The following is a 14070-nucleotide window of genomic DNA, read 5'->3' as shown; positions in this document are numbered from 1 at the left end:
GGAACTTTTCGGGGGTCAGAGAGCCCTGGCGGAGTCTGGCTGACTCCAGCCCGCTCAGCCACTAAAGACCCTGTCCCCTCCCTCAGGGGCACCCTCTGCACCCCACTCCCAGAGCCCTTTTCCCCAGCAGCACCTTCCAGAACAGGCAGAGATGGCCCATGTCTGCTGGGCCCCAAAGCCACTTTTAGAAAGGAATGTCCAGCAGGATGGTGAGTGCTTCAAGGCTGAGCCGTGAAGCGCCCTCGGGTGGGTCCCCCTCTTCCATGTCCTCAGGGCCCGGAGGAACGGTCCTGTTCTCGAGCCTTGAGGGTCCCCGCTGGTGCCACCCCCAGCCCCCATCCTGTCCCTTCCCCCGGACGGGGGTCCACACTGCGGGACACGTTCTCCTGGTGGGGCAGTGGCCCAGAGTTGTCCTGCGCGTCTTCCAGATGATGAGCCCAGGCTGCTCCATCGTCTCTCCAAACGCATCCCCACAACCCTGGACCACGAGACGATGGGGGAGGCCCCCTGAGCCTCGGGGGGCGGGCCCTCCTTGTCCCAGATGGAGTCTCTAAGGCCTGCAGGCCAGGAGGGCTCAGCACGACCAGGGATGGTGCACAAAAAAATCCAGCCGAGAAAACCAGCAGCAACAGGGGAGGGAGGGTCCCGGGACCCCCAGATGGGGGCCCACAGGGACTTGAAGGCCCAGCACCCCAGGAGGGCTGGGCCCCCGGGTGGGGGGTTGGGGCATTGGGTTGTGGGAGACTATCAGCTACTCTTTCCAATCTGGTCACCAGTGGAAACAGTAAGAAAGCGGGGGCCGAGCCCAGGCAGGCAAACTCACTCACTCATTCATTCATTCACTGATTCATTCACTCACTCACCGTGTACTTGGCCTCAGTGGATACCAGACACTGTTCTAGGTGCTGAGATGGAGCCGTGATAGAAACGAAGCCCACCTGTGAGGAGCTAGCGTTCCAGGAGCAGAGCCTTGGGACGCCCACCCACAATCACAGCACCCGGACTGCGCTGGGCCTGGCTTTGGGGATGGGGCTTCCCTGCCATCCCGTGACACCAGCCCTGCCCCTGGCTGCACCCTGGGAACAGAGGGAGGCCGTTCTCACCAGCTCATGCTCTGCCCGGGCCCTTACTGACCCGCCCTGCGGCCCCCAGTGGCTGTGAGTGATGAAGCTGCCCTCAGCCTCCGTCTCCCCCTCCGACCTCCTGTCCTCCACCAAGCGGCCCAGCCCCACCCGGGCAAAAGGGCCGAGGGGGCGGGACAGACAGGCAGCAAAGACAGGCCCTTGGCGCCAGCCCTGTAGCTCTGCCCTGTCTGTGGGCAGGGGAGGGATGGGGTGACCTCTGGGGGCCTGGCCGCAGGCTCTGGGCCCCCCCAGGGCAGGCGTGCAGAGGAAGGGGAGACAGGCTCAGGATGAATGAGGTGGATCAAAGGGACAGATAAGGCCACGCAGAGCAGGGTCTAGAAGCATTTAGGACCTAGGGAGGAGGGGCCGCGGCTCTGGGAGCTGCATCACCAGGCCAGCCCCCTGCTGACTGCTCCAGGCTCCCACCACTGGCACACGGAGGCCACAGTGGGGTCTGGGCAGCTGTCGGCAGGGTGAGGGGTCTGAAGCCTGACACCTAGCTTGTAGCCAAATCAGATTCCCCCAGCCCTGAGAGAGCCCCTTCCCCTCAAGACTCAGTTTCCCCACCTGTCAATGGGTACAGGGCCCTGTCTGGCCCCCACTGGGTTAGAGCTAGGGTAAGGGTTAAGATTAGGTTTAGGGTAAGGGTTAGGGTTAGGGTTAGGGTTAGGGTTAGGGCTAGGGTTAGTGTTAGGGTCTCCCGCAGGAGTGAGAAGGATTGTAGGAGCTCCAGTGGGGCTTCCTGGGAGAGGGTTTGGGTGAATCGGTGGGGTCTCAGGGTGTCCTCGGCTCTGGAGCACAGGCCTAACCTCCGTGGCTCAGTTCCTTGGGTTACTCTGTCTCACGTGTCCTCTGAGCACCGCTCTGGTCCCCACCTCCGACAGGCATCCTGTCCTGCGCCACACACTCACCTGTTCTTTTGGTCTGTGTGTCCTGGAGCTGGAACTATTGTCGCGCATATCCCCCTGGGGCTGCTCTTTCTGGCCACCCGGCTGTAACATGGGGCTGCCCTTCGGGCCCGCTATCCCTGGGGCTGACATCAAGTGCGTCTTGGGTCTTACCAAGCCCCCTTCTGATGGATTCTCACCTGCAGCTCCTCTTTGATGGAAGCTCCCGCCCCACTGACCAGCTGGCCACTCTGCCGTCTTTCCCCCACCCCGACAGGGTCCGCTGTCACAGCATCTCTTGGCCACATCCTCTAGCTCCCTCAAGGCTCTGTCCAGCCCAGTCTCTTGCATCTGGACCACTGTACAGGCTCCTGGCAGGTCCGGCACCATCCCTGCCACCGCCTACCACCCACCCTCTCCCAGGTCTGCCACCAGGATGCTTCCAGAACACGAGGGGTCCCTTCCAACCCGTGACCCAGGCCCGCGGCAGCATCTGCAGGGCCCCTGGGATTCCACCTGGGTGCCCCTCAGCTCGTGGCTCACAGAGACCATCTTCTGCTCCAGAACCCCGTCTTCCTGTGCCCTTCGCACCTGGCGAACTCCTGGTCATTCAGCCACACCTGAGGCCATGGCCCCTTTGGGGGCTCTGTCTGGCTCCCCCTCCCCAGCCCCCTCTTTCAAACCCTGGGGGTAACATGGGGCTTTGTCCCAGGCCGTCTTCCCTCCTCTCAGACGCTTCCCTGAAATATCACATCCAAGACCCCCATGTCCATCGTGATGTAAACAGTAGGGTTCCCAGATGAAGGTGTGCAGATTCGCCCTGAGCCCAGGGCCTTCGGGCTCAGCACGTCCTGACGGCTCTCCTTGGACATCTCAAAGGCACCCGTCATGCAGCAAGGCTCTGCCCATGGCCCAGCCTGGCTGCCGGCTCTGGGAATTCACACCATCTGCGCCCAGCACAGCCCAGGGACTGGGCGTCGCCCTCCAGGCCCCGTGTGTGGCCCAGCTGGCTGGCCTCGCCCCGTGGCTGGCACCTACTTCAGGATACCATCATCTTTTTCTCCAGTGACTCCGGCCCCCTCCCGGCCAGCGTCCACTCGGCCCCTTCCGGTCTGGTCTTCCTACACCCACACTCTCAATGTGGCCACCACGTTCCTGCCCAGATGGGGCCCTGCCGGCACCTCCAGGGTGAAAACACTCACACCCAGGGCAACGGAAGCCAAGGAGAAGTTTCAGGCCATGGTTGAAATGCCATCCCATGTTCCCTGAGGCCGGGGCTGGGAGTGTGTGCGTGGGGGGCGGCAGGCTGGAGGCAGGGCCCTCCCTCCGCTGCCTTGGACGTCCTGATCCCCCAGGTCTCGGCCAATCCCTCCACGTAGCTTTTAGCCATAAATCGCCGCTCCCTCTCCATCCCTGCCCACGCCTGGCCCCTTACCCAGCTGCCTGGCCCTCTTGCTCTTCTTTCTGGAACCTTCCTCTAAGTGCCCTTCCTGGGTCTCCACGGGCCTGGTGGCCAAAGCTGGGGGCGGCATTTTCCTACGCTACCCCTCACTGCCTTCTCAGTGGCCCCCAAACGTGTTGTGTCTCTTCCGCACTGGGACCTGGGTCTCTTGTCCTTTGCTGGTGGGCATCGCCCACCCTCAGAGCTCCAGGGCTCCCCGATGGGTCAGCTCTCCCACCCAGTCTCCAGCCCTGAGTGTGACCCAGTCCACGGGCAAAGGACATCCTGGGAGCAGCCCATGAGCACCTTGGTTTCCACCCATCGGAGTGAGATGCTCCCTCTTGTCCAAAGGACGATGGAAGGGGATGGAGTGACGCACTGGGACGAACCTGGGTCCCGGAGTCACCACCTGGAGGCCCTGCTGGACACCCACCTGAGCTGTTATGTGAGCTGGAAGAAAAACGTGGATTGTGTGATATGGCAGCAGCCTCTCCTAACAGATTCCCGCCTCCAGGGCCGCCCCAAGGGCTTGGTGGGTGGGTGGGGTGTCAGAGCTCCAAGGGCCCCCGCAGGCCGGGGTGCGGTGACGCACAGGCACTGTGACTTGTGGGGACACTTCTGCAGCCCTCGGGGCTGGGACGCCGTCAACACTGTCACTCGCACACATTATTAATATTTTTTCTTGCTAAGGCTATTTCCTCTTGTGTTTTATAAAGAGACCGAGTTTTGTTTTTTGGTTTTTTTTTTTTAGATTATGAAAATAATGCACCTTTGCAGAGTGAAACGTGCGCAGTGGAGAAGGGAATTCGAGAAAAAGAAATATCGCTCGGAGCACAGAGCTGGGAGAGGCCCTGGGAGCAGCGCTGCGTCTATTTCTCATCTTTTCTCCGTCGCCCGAGTGGTGATTACAACATCTGAATGCCAGGGTGAGGAAGTGGGGGTGATGACATGCGGGTAACGGAATATGTGGTTGTGACTAAGTTACTTGATGGAAGGACCATGAAAACGTGAGGGCAACTCGCACACGACTGAGAACCGAGCGTGAAAGCGGGTCCCTCGCAGCTCACAGACAGGCCTCTACAGCGAGAGATAAGCCCCAACGTGACAATCAGGTGTCTGAGCCTTCAGCTGTTAGGCCAAAGTCACGGTCCTGCTTGGGAAAACCTGGGAGCCTGATGGGTGGAGTCAGGGCAGCTGGATGGACGCCCCCAGGACGCTGAATTCCAGGCTGCACTGAACTTTGTGCGCTTGCAGGAGCAGAGATATTAAAAGAATAAGGAGGGGATATTAGAGACAACTTTATGCCAATAGACTTAATGACGTAGATGAAATGGGTAAATACTGGTGACAAGCAAGCAGAGGCTGAACCGGACAATGTTTACACTGGCATCAAAAAGTATGAAAGCCTTCGGGGTAAGTCTGATGAAACATGGAAAAGCCCTATTCATGGAAAACGGCAAAATATTGCTGAGAGGAATGCAAGAAGAGTTAAATAAATGGAGAGATATCACGTTTTCACGGGTCCAAAGATTCAGTAATGTTACGATGTCCTTTCTGCTCAGACTGATCTCTAGCTTCAGTGCAACCCCAATCCCAAATGCAGCCATCCTCACAGCAGAAATGGACAAGGGGACTCTAAGGTTCATACGAAAATACAGAGGTTCTAGAAAAGTCAGATGTCTCTGAAAAAAGAGACAGCAGCTGGAGAACTAATCCTCCCCAACAGCAGAGTTCTTAGTGTGGTGCTGGCAGAAAGATGGACTGAGGAGGCCAGTGGAACAGAGTAAGCCCGGGAATAAGTCCACACAGGTATGTACCATTTGCTTATTTTTTAATTTTAATTTTTTGAAGGTGCAGAACTCTTGATTTTTTAAATTGAGGTATAGATTAGATTATGTACCATTTATTTCTGACCTTGGTGCACAGTGGAAAAACAGATGCTGGAATAATTGTGTGCCTTCTAGAAACGAACCCACTGCAAGCCCTACCTCACACCATACACAAAATTTAACTCAAAATGGATCATAGACATGAATGTAAAACCTAAAACTATAAGATTTCCAGAAGGAAACATAAGAGAAAATCTTTGTGATGTTAGGCAAAAATTTCTTAGATATGAGAGCAGAATTACAATCCATAAGAGAACTAATGGATGAATTGGGCTTTATCAAAATGAAAAGCTTCTGTCCTGTGAAAGATACTGTTGGGACTTCCGTGGCAGTCCTGTGGTTAAGACTTCACCTTCCAATGCAGGGGCTGCAGGTTCGATCCCTGGTCGGGGAACTAAGATCCCACTTGTCTCGGGGCAAAAAAACCAAAACATAAAATAAAAGCAGTATTGTAACAAATTCAATAAAGACTCTAAAAATGGCCCACATCAAACAAAAAAATCTTAAAAAAAAAAAAAAAGAAAAGAAAGAAAGATACTGTTGAGAGACTGAACAGACAGCCTCATGCAAAAAAAATGAATCAGACCACTGTCTTACACCCTTCACAAAAGTGCACTCAAAGTGGATTAAAGACTTGAATGTACAACCCAAAACCATAATGTCTAGAAGAAAACATAGGCTCCTTGACATTGCTCTTGGCAATGATTTTTTGGCTCTGATACCAAAAGCAAAGACAACAGAAGCAAAAATAAACAAGTGGAACCACATCAAACTGAAACCTTCACAGCCAAGGAAACGAGCAATGAATGAAAAGGCAACCTAGGGAATGGGGGAAATATTTGTAAATCATATATCTGATAAGGGTTCGTATCCAAAATACATAAAGAACTCATACGACTCAATAGCAAAACAAAAAACAAATGAACAAAAAAACCCCAAACAATCTGATTAAAAAATGGGCAGAGGACATGAATAGACATTTTTCCAAAGAAGATTCACAGATGGCCAAAAGGTACATGAAAAGATGCTCAACATCGCCAATCATCAGGAAAACGCAAATCAAAACCACAATGAGATACCACCTCACAGCTGTCAGAATGGCTATCGTCAAAAAGACAACAAGGGCTTCCCTGGTGGCGCAGTGGTTGAGAGTCCGCCTGCCGATGCAGGGGACACGGGTTCGTGCCCTGGTCTGGGAGGATCCCACATGCCGCGGAGCGGCTGGGCCCGTGAGCCATGGCCGCTGAGCCTGCGCGGCCAGAGTCTGCGTGGCCGGAGCCTGTGCTCCGCAGTGGGAGAGGCCGCGACAGTGAGAAGCCCGTGTACCGCTAAAAAAAAAAAAAAAAAAAAAAGACAACAAATAACAAGTGTTGGTGAGGACGTAGAGAAAAGGACACAAGAAGAGAAGAGATTGGCAATTGCCCCAAGAAGGGGATGAGGGGTGGGAGAAAAGGGTGAAGGGGGTCAAAAAGTACAGACTTCCAGTCATAAAATAATTAAGTCCTGGGGATGTAATATACTGAGTGGGGATTATAGCTAATAACACTGTAGTGCATATTTGCAAGTTGCTAAGAGAGTGGATCTTAAGAGCTCCCATCGTAAGAAAAAAAATTGTAACTGTGTGTGGTGATGAATGTTAACTAGACTTATTGTGTGGCCATTTTGCTATAAATATAAGCATCAAATCATTCTGCTGTACACCTGATACTAATACTGTGTTATATGTCAACCATACCTCAGTTTAAAAAAAGAGACTGAAAAATCAGGTCATGAACGGGAAGAAAATGTTTGCAAACCGTATGTCTGATAGAGGACGTGTATCCAGAAGATATAAAGAACTCATAAAACTCAGCAATGAGAAAATGGACAATTCAACCTAAAAACAGGTCTAAGATTTCAATAGCTACTTTACCAGAAAGATATACAGATGGCAAATAAGTACATGCAAAGATGTGCCCCGTGGCTAGTCATCGGGAAACTGGGATAGCTAAGATGAGGTAGGTAGATCCTCCGTAACCGCAGGTAAGGAACTGGAGAGGCAGGTGCGCTCACGTAGCCAGGGCTGCAAACGCGACAAACACTTCCCAACACAGGGTGGTGGTGTCTTTTTTTTCTTTTTAATTGGAGTATAGTTGGTTCAAAATGTTGTGTTAGCTACAATAAAGTGATTCAGTTATACATACATGCATGCATATACATACATATATATATTCTTTTCAGATTCTTTTCCATTATAGGTTATTACAAGATATTGAGTATAATTCCCTGTGCTATTGTTGATTATCTACTTTATATATAGTAGTGTGTATCTGTTAATCCCAAACTCCTAATTTATCCTTTCTGCCTTTGGTAAACATAAATTTGTTTCTATGTCCGTGATTCTGTTTCTGTTTCCTAGATAAGTTCATTTGTATCATGTTTTTAGATTCCACATAGAGGTGATAACATATGGTGGCTTTCTCTGTCTGACTTACCTCGCTTAGTATGATAATCCCTAGGTCCATCCATGTTGCCTCAAATGACATTATTTCATCCTTTTTTGTAGTTGAATAATATCCCATTGTATATATATGTACCACATCTTCTTTATCCATTGATGTGTCGATGGACACTTAGGTTGCTTCCATGTCTTGGCTATAGTAACTGGTGCCGCTGTGAACATTGGAGGCATGTGTCTTTTTGAATTAGAGTTTTCTCTGGATATATGCCCAGGAGTGGGATTGCTGGATCATATGGTAACTCTGTTTTTAGTTTTTTAAGGAACCTCCATGCTGTTCTCCATAGTGGCTGCACCAATTTACATTCCAATGTGGCAGTTTCTTAAAAAGTCAAACGTACACCTACTCTATGACCCAGCCATTCCACATCTCAGTATTTACCCAAGAGGAAAGAAAGTGTGTCCCCGTAAAGACTTGTACGTGGATGTTCATAATACCTTTATTTGTAAAAACCTCAAACTGGAAACAACCTAACTGTCCATCAGCAGACAAACAGATAAAACCAAACAGGGTTAAATCCATGTAACAGAATCCACTCACCAATGAAAAGGAATGAATTACTGGTACACACAATGGCAGAGAGGGATCTCAAAGTGATGGCGCTGAATGAAAGAAGCTAAAGGAAAAAGGAGTGCTCACTGCATGACTGCATGCACAGAAAACTCTGGAAAACGCGACAGGGAGCAGATCCACAGTGGGCGCAGGTGAGAGGCGCACAAGGACACCTTGGGAGCGATGGGTATATTCACCACCCAGCTGTGGCCGCGGTTTACACAACATATGTACGCGTAAGTTGGACATTTGTCAAAACCTACCAGACCATGAACTTTAAACATATGAAGGTTGCCTGTATCTCAAGAGAGTCGCTCTTGAAAGGGACTGAGGATGGAGGTGATAGAGGCTGCAGGTGGCGATTGCCCCACCGAAAAGTCCAGCCCTGGACCTGCGGCTGGATTGGGGTTTGTTTTCACACCCAGAACCTGCTGCTTGGAGAGGGGAAGGGCCCTGCACTTCAAAGCAAGTACTACGGTCCTGGCCCTAGGTTGTTCCCCAAAAGTAACCATGGCCATTCATTCGAGTGGCTGTGTGCTCGGGAAAGGGGACCCCTTACTTTGTAGGGCTGTAGGACACAGGGTACCCGTACCCTAACCCGGAAGAATTGCTGTGGTTCCCTGTTAGGGTGGAGGCCTTTGGGGTCAAGAAATAAATGGGGCCCAGGTCAATGTCCAGTTACACTGGGTCCACTGGGTTCATGGACCCACCCAGTGGTCGTTTTCATGGTGTCTGAATTTATAATCGACATTGAGATATTTGACAGTTAGTAATCCCAACAGCTGGTCACTCTCAAAGGTCCAGTGCGGAAGGTCAAGTGTAAGACCCCAAAACCCTTCTTGGTCACGATGGCGAATCAGAAGCGTTCCGTGTCCTGGTGGGAGCAGCAGAGATCCGTGCTACTGACCAAGATGTATGGTGATACTGACCATGTTTCCATGTTATTCACTTGCCCCGTCCTGTAGAAATGATGGGTCCTGCAGAATGGCTGTCACCTACTGCAGGCTCCTCCCCCCAGTGTCCCTGGTTGTGTGCCAGGCATGTGTCTTTGCTAAAGCCTTGGCTGTGTGATGCATGACTATTGATTTAGTGGGTATGAGACAGGCAGGGACCTGGGACCCTTCGCTGCAGTGCTTGCACCTGGACAAACATCTTCTGAGCTACAAGATACAAAGAAACTATAAGGGACTAAAAATAACTGCGTGCTTGTGCAGTTGGGGCAAATCATCAATGAAAAGATACAAAAAGACCAAAAAACCCAACTGCCACTTCTGAAGACCTGGGAGCAAAACAGCAAACTGCGCATGCCCGCTGCACAGAGCACCACCAAAGGGCTGGGCGAACCGCCTAGGTCACCCCTCCAGCCCGACCCCTGGGCACACTCTTACCTTCACCCCATATAAGGAACCAGCTTGCCCCCCATCGCCCCCCCAGGGGGAGTGATCAATAGAACCTGTTACTTCATTTTGCTCCCCCTGCAGCCGCAGGAGCCCCGATAAAGCCTTGCCTCAACTTCTTGTCTGGCGTCTCATCAATTTCTAATGACTGGGGAAGGCCAGGAACCCTGCTGGGAATCAGGTACATTCATGTCAAAGCTGGTTAGAGGAGAGGGTCAGCGGCACTTCTCACCCCCACGGGATGGATGACGACACAGTTAAGACTTGGCCCGGGTGCCTCTGGGCCATCTCCCAAGAGAGTCAGAAGTGAGGAAACAGCCTATGGAGGGGGAGAGAATATTTGCCCGCCATTGCCCGAGAAGGGGCTAATATTCAACATACATAAAGAGCACATACAACTCAATAGCAAAAAGCCAAATACCTCAATTTAAAAAATAGGCAAAGGACCTGAATAGACTCTTCTCCAGAAAACACATACAGTGACCAACAGATACATGAAAAGATGCTCAACGTCACTAACCTTCAGGGAGATGCAAATCAAAACCACGATGAGGGGCTTCCCTGGTGGCGCAGCGGTTGCGAGTCCGCCTGCTGACGCGGGGGACGCGGGTTCGTGCCCCGGTCCGGGAGGATCCCACGTGCCGCGGAGCGGCTGGGCCCGTGAGCCGTGGCCGCTGGGCCTGCGCGTCCGGAGCCTGTGCTCCGCAGCGGGAGAGGCCGCGGCGGTGAGGGGCCCGCGTGCCGCAAAACAACAACAACAACAACAAAAACACGACGAGATAGCACCTCACACCCACTGGGATGTGGCTCCTATTTAAAAGAAAATGACAAAGAAGAAGAGAAAAAAAGAAATGGAAGCAAAAGTGACGGGAAAGGTGTGGAGAAATCGGAACCTTGCGCCCTGTAGGTGTGAATGGAATACGGTTCAGTCACCGTGGGGAAGAGTATGACAGTTTATCCTCAGGAAATGAATAAACACAGAATTACCCTAGGATGGAGCAATTCCGCCTCTGCAATATACCCAAGTGGGCTAAAAGCAGGGCCTCAAGCAGATGTTTGCACACCTGTGCTCACAGCAGCTTTATTCACAATTGCCCAAAGATAGAAGTAACCCAATGTCTACCGATGGGTGAACAGATTCACAAAATGTGGTGCACTCACACAGTGGAACATTACTCAGCCTTAAAATGGAAGGAAAGCCTGTCACAGGCTACAACACGGATGAACCCTGGGGACATGATGCTCAGTGAGATAAAGCCAGACACAGAAAGACAAATACTATGTGATTCCACTTGCATGAAGACCTACGGTTGTCAGATCCATAGAGACAGAAAGCAGATAGTGGGGGCCTGGGGCTGGGGGACGGGAGGGGAGTGAGTGTTTCATGGGGACAGAGTGTCCGTTTGGGAGGATGGACAAGTTCTGGAGGTGGATGATGGTTGCACAACCATGTGAACGTACCTAATGCCAGTGAATTGTACACTTAAAAATGGATAAATGGTGAATTTTACGTTATATGTGTATTACCAGAATTAAGAACAAAAAGGTAGTCAGAAGAGATCTGGACGCCCAGACGGCTCCGGTACAGCGTGTGGAGACAGCTGATCACTCATTGGACACTAATGGTCATAGTCACTGATCATTCATCGTCTGTTAACAATCATAATGAGTGATTACTAACTGCTCCTGGGGAAGGGTGAGCAGGGGAGGCAGCCCGAGTGCTCAAGGGCGTCTGAGACAAGCCCCGCGGATACTCGAGGTCTGACCCTGGAGCGGTTTTTAGGGGCCCCGTGGTCAGGGCCGTGTTTGGACACCTTCAGAATAAACACCGCTGTATCTCGCTTCCCCTGTGAAGTCACACGGTGCCTGGCAGGGCTCTTCGTTCTCCAGAGACAGCACGGCCCGCACCAGGGGATTCCCTGGCCACATCCTAGGCGGCAGGGAAGGCCCAGCTGGAAGCAGGGCCTGGAGCAAGAGAGGGCTCTGCACACCCCTGATGCCACGCCTGAGAGGGGTTGAAGGGCCTGCTGAGGGCCCAGCTGGAGCGGCCTCTTGGAGGGGATCCTTGGGGTATATCAAAGACCTTCATGTGGCACAATGTTCCCAATGGGAAAATGCGTAGTTCCCAGAAAGGAGGGGTGGCAGCGGGTGGGGGTGGGGGGCACAGCCCTCTCACCATCCTTCCCAAAGCCCGTCCAGGGCTGGCCCTCCATCCCCCGGCTCTGGCCTGGGGCGTCCTGGGTCCCTGAACTACAGGACATGACTGCCACCTGGGCCCCTTGGGCTCCTTGCATCCAGGGACCAGCAGGACAGCAGAGGAGCTGACACCTTGCGTCAGCAGGTCTGCTCGGTGCGGGGAGGCTGCTGCCCGCCCGCGCGGCCCTGGCGGGACGTGTGCAGGACTCAGGTGAGCGTGTGTGTGCCCACCGGTCCTCCCCCCGCAAGGTAACCGTGACTGGACAGGGTCGGCAGCCCCATGCTCAGAAGGGCACATTCCTGGGCTCAGACCGTCTGGGTGAGGGGTGGAGGGAGGTTAGGAGGGTTGACGGTCTCAGTCCGGGGCCGCTGCAACAGAATACCACAGAGAGGGCAGCTTAAACAAGGGAGATTTATATCTGACAAAACTGGGGGCTGCAAGTCCAAGACCAAGGTGCCAGTATATGGTGACTTGGCAGGGTCCTCCTTCAGGGTCCTGGTCAGGACGGCACCTTCTTGCTGCATCCTCACGTGGCAGGAGGGGTGAAGGAGCTCTCTGGGGTCCCTTTCACAAGGGCACTAATCCCTTTCTGGGGGCTCCTGGTGCAGGTGGGAGGCTGTGAACTGCTCTCTCTTGGACTGTGGCTTTGGAGGAGCACAGAGCGTTTAATGCCCAGCGGTGGAGGGAAGGCGGGGGTGAGTGGGGATGGGCAACAAGGAAAGCGGAGGTCCAGACCACGGGACCTCCAGGTGGGAGGCTGGGGAGGCATTGGAGCCAGAGAGAAAGGGAAGGAATGGAAGAGCCTTCCAGCAGAGAGAATGGAGAACGGGGTGTAGAGTATTAATAATGGAGAATAAGGGATGGAGAATGGAGTGTGGAATATAGATTATTAACAGTAATGGAGGATGGAGTATGAGTTATGGAAAATAAAGGATGGAACATGGAGTATTAATAATGGAGCATGGAGAAGGGAGATGCATAGCGGAGAATAGAGTACAGACTGTTAAAAATGGAGAATGGAGTGTGGAGTATTAACAATGGAGCATGCAGCACAGGGTTGTATTGATGCAGTATGGAGAATAGAGATGGATAATGGAGACTAGAGTACAGAATACTAATAATGGAGAGTGGAGAACGAAGTGTTGAGCATCACTAATGGAGTCTGAAGCATGGAGAACGGAGTATTGAATGGAGTAGACGTATGGAGAATAAGAAGTGGAGCATGGAGCATTCATAGTGGAGTGTGGAGTGTGGAGTATTAATATTGTGGCAGGGAGTACTGAGAATGGAGAATGGAGTGCTCAGTGAACTAAGACAGAGGAGGACAAATACCGTGTGAGCTCACTCATCTGTGGAATCTAAAACACAGCTCAGAAACAGAGAACAGATTGGGTTGCCCCAGATGGGGGGTGGGGTGCGGTCCACATGGGCAAAAGGGTTCCCAGGTCCAGGGGCGGTTGAGGATGTGTGCAAGGCGACCACACTGCCGCACTGAAGTCGATGCCACGCGAGGACAGACGCGAGGCAGCAGGCGGTAGCAGGATGCTGGGTCCTGGACGAGGGGAAGGACGGGTGCAAGTGGGAGCCAGAGGCACAGGGGTCAGCTCTTGCTCCGGGGAGCTGGGGCGAGGCTGGAGGACACTCCGTGGCATGCGGGGCTCAGGTTCTGGAATGATCGTGGTGCGCAGTGAGAATCACCAAGCATCATGGCCCGCAGAGGGCTGGAGGGCAGAGGCGAGCGGGAGGCAACTCCTCAGGGAACGTGGGGGGACCTGAGGTTGGGTGGGACACGGACAAGGAAGGTGGGGTCTGTAGCCTGGTAATGACACGAGACTCGAGGCTGGGCGGTCTTAGGGGACAAGCAAAATGGTCTGGAAGCGGCAGCGGAGAGTGAGGACGAAGCCCACAGCCTCCAGGCCCAGGGCCCTGGCTCCCCCTCGCGCCCCGCTCTCTCGTCTAAGCATCTACCACCTCAAAGCCATGGTGAACCCGGGAGTCCATCCGCCTGGGGGCCAGAGCCAGTGTCCAGGCGAGATGGGGCGACCGTGGCCCCATATCCGCCAGCGCACATCAGGGGCTCCCCGC

Source organism: Lipotes vexillifer, unplaced genomic scaffold (genome assembly GCF_000442215.2).
Source record: "Lipotes vexillifer unplaced genomic scaffold, Lipotes_vexillifer_v1.1 scaffold1094, whole genome shotgun sequence".
NCBI lineage: Eukaryota > Metazoa > Chordata > Mammalia > Artiodactyla > Lipotidae > Lipotes > Lipotes vexillifer.
This window is presented reverse-complemented; position numbering follows the sequence as displayed.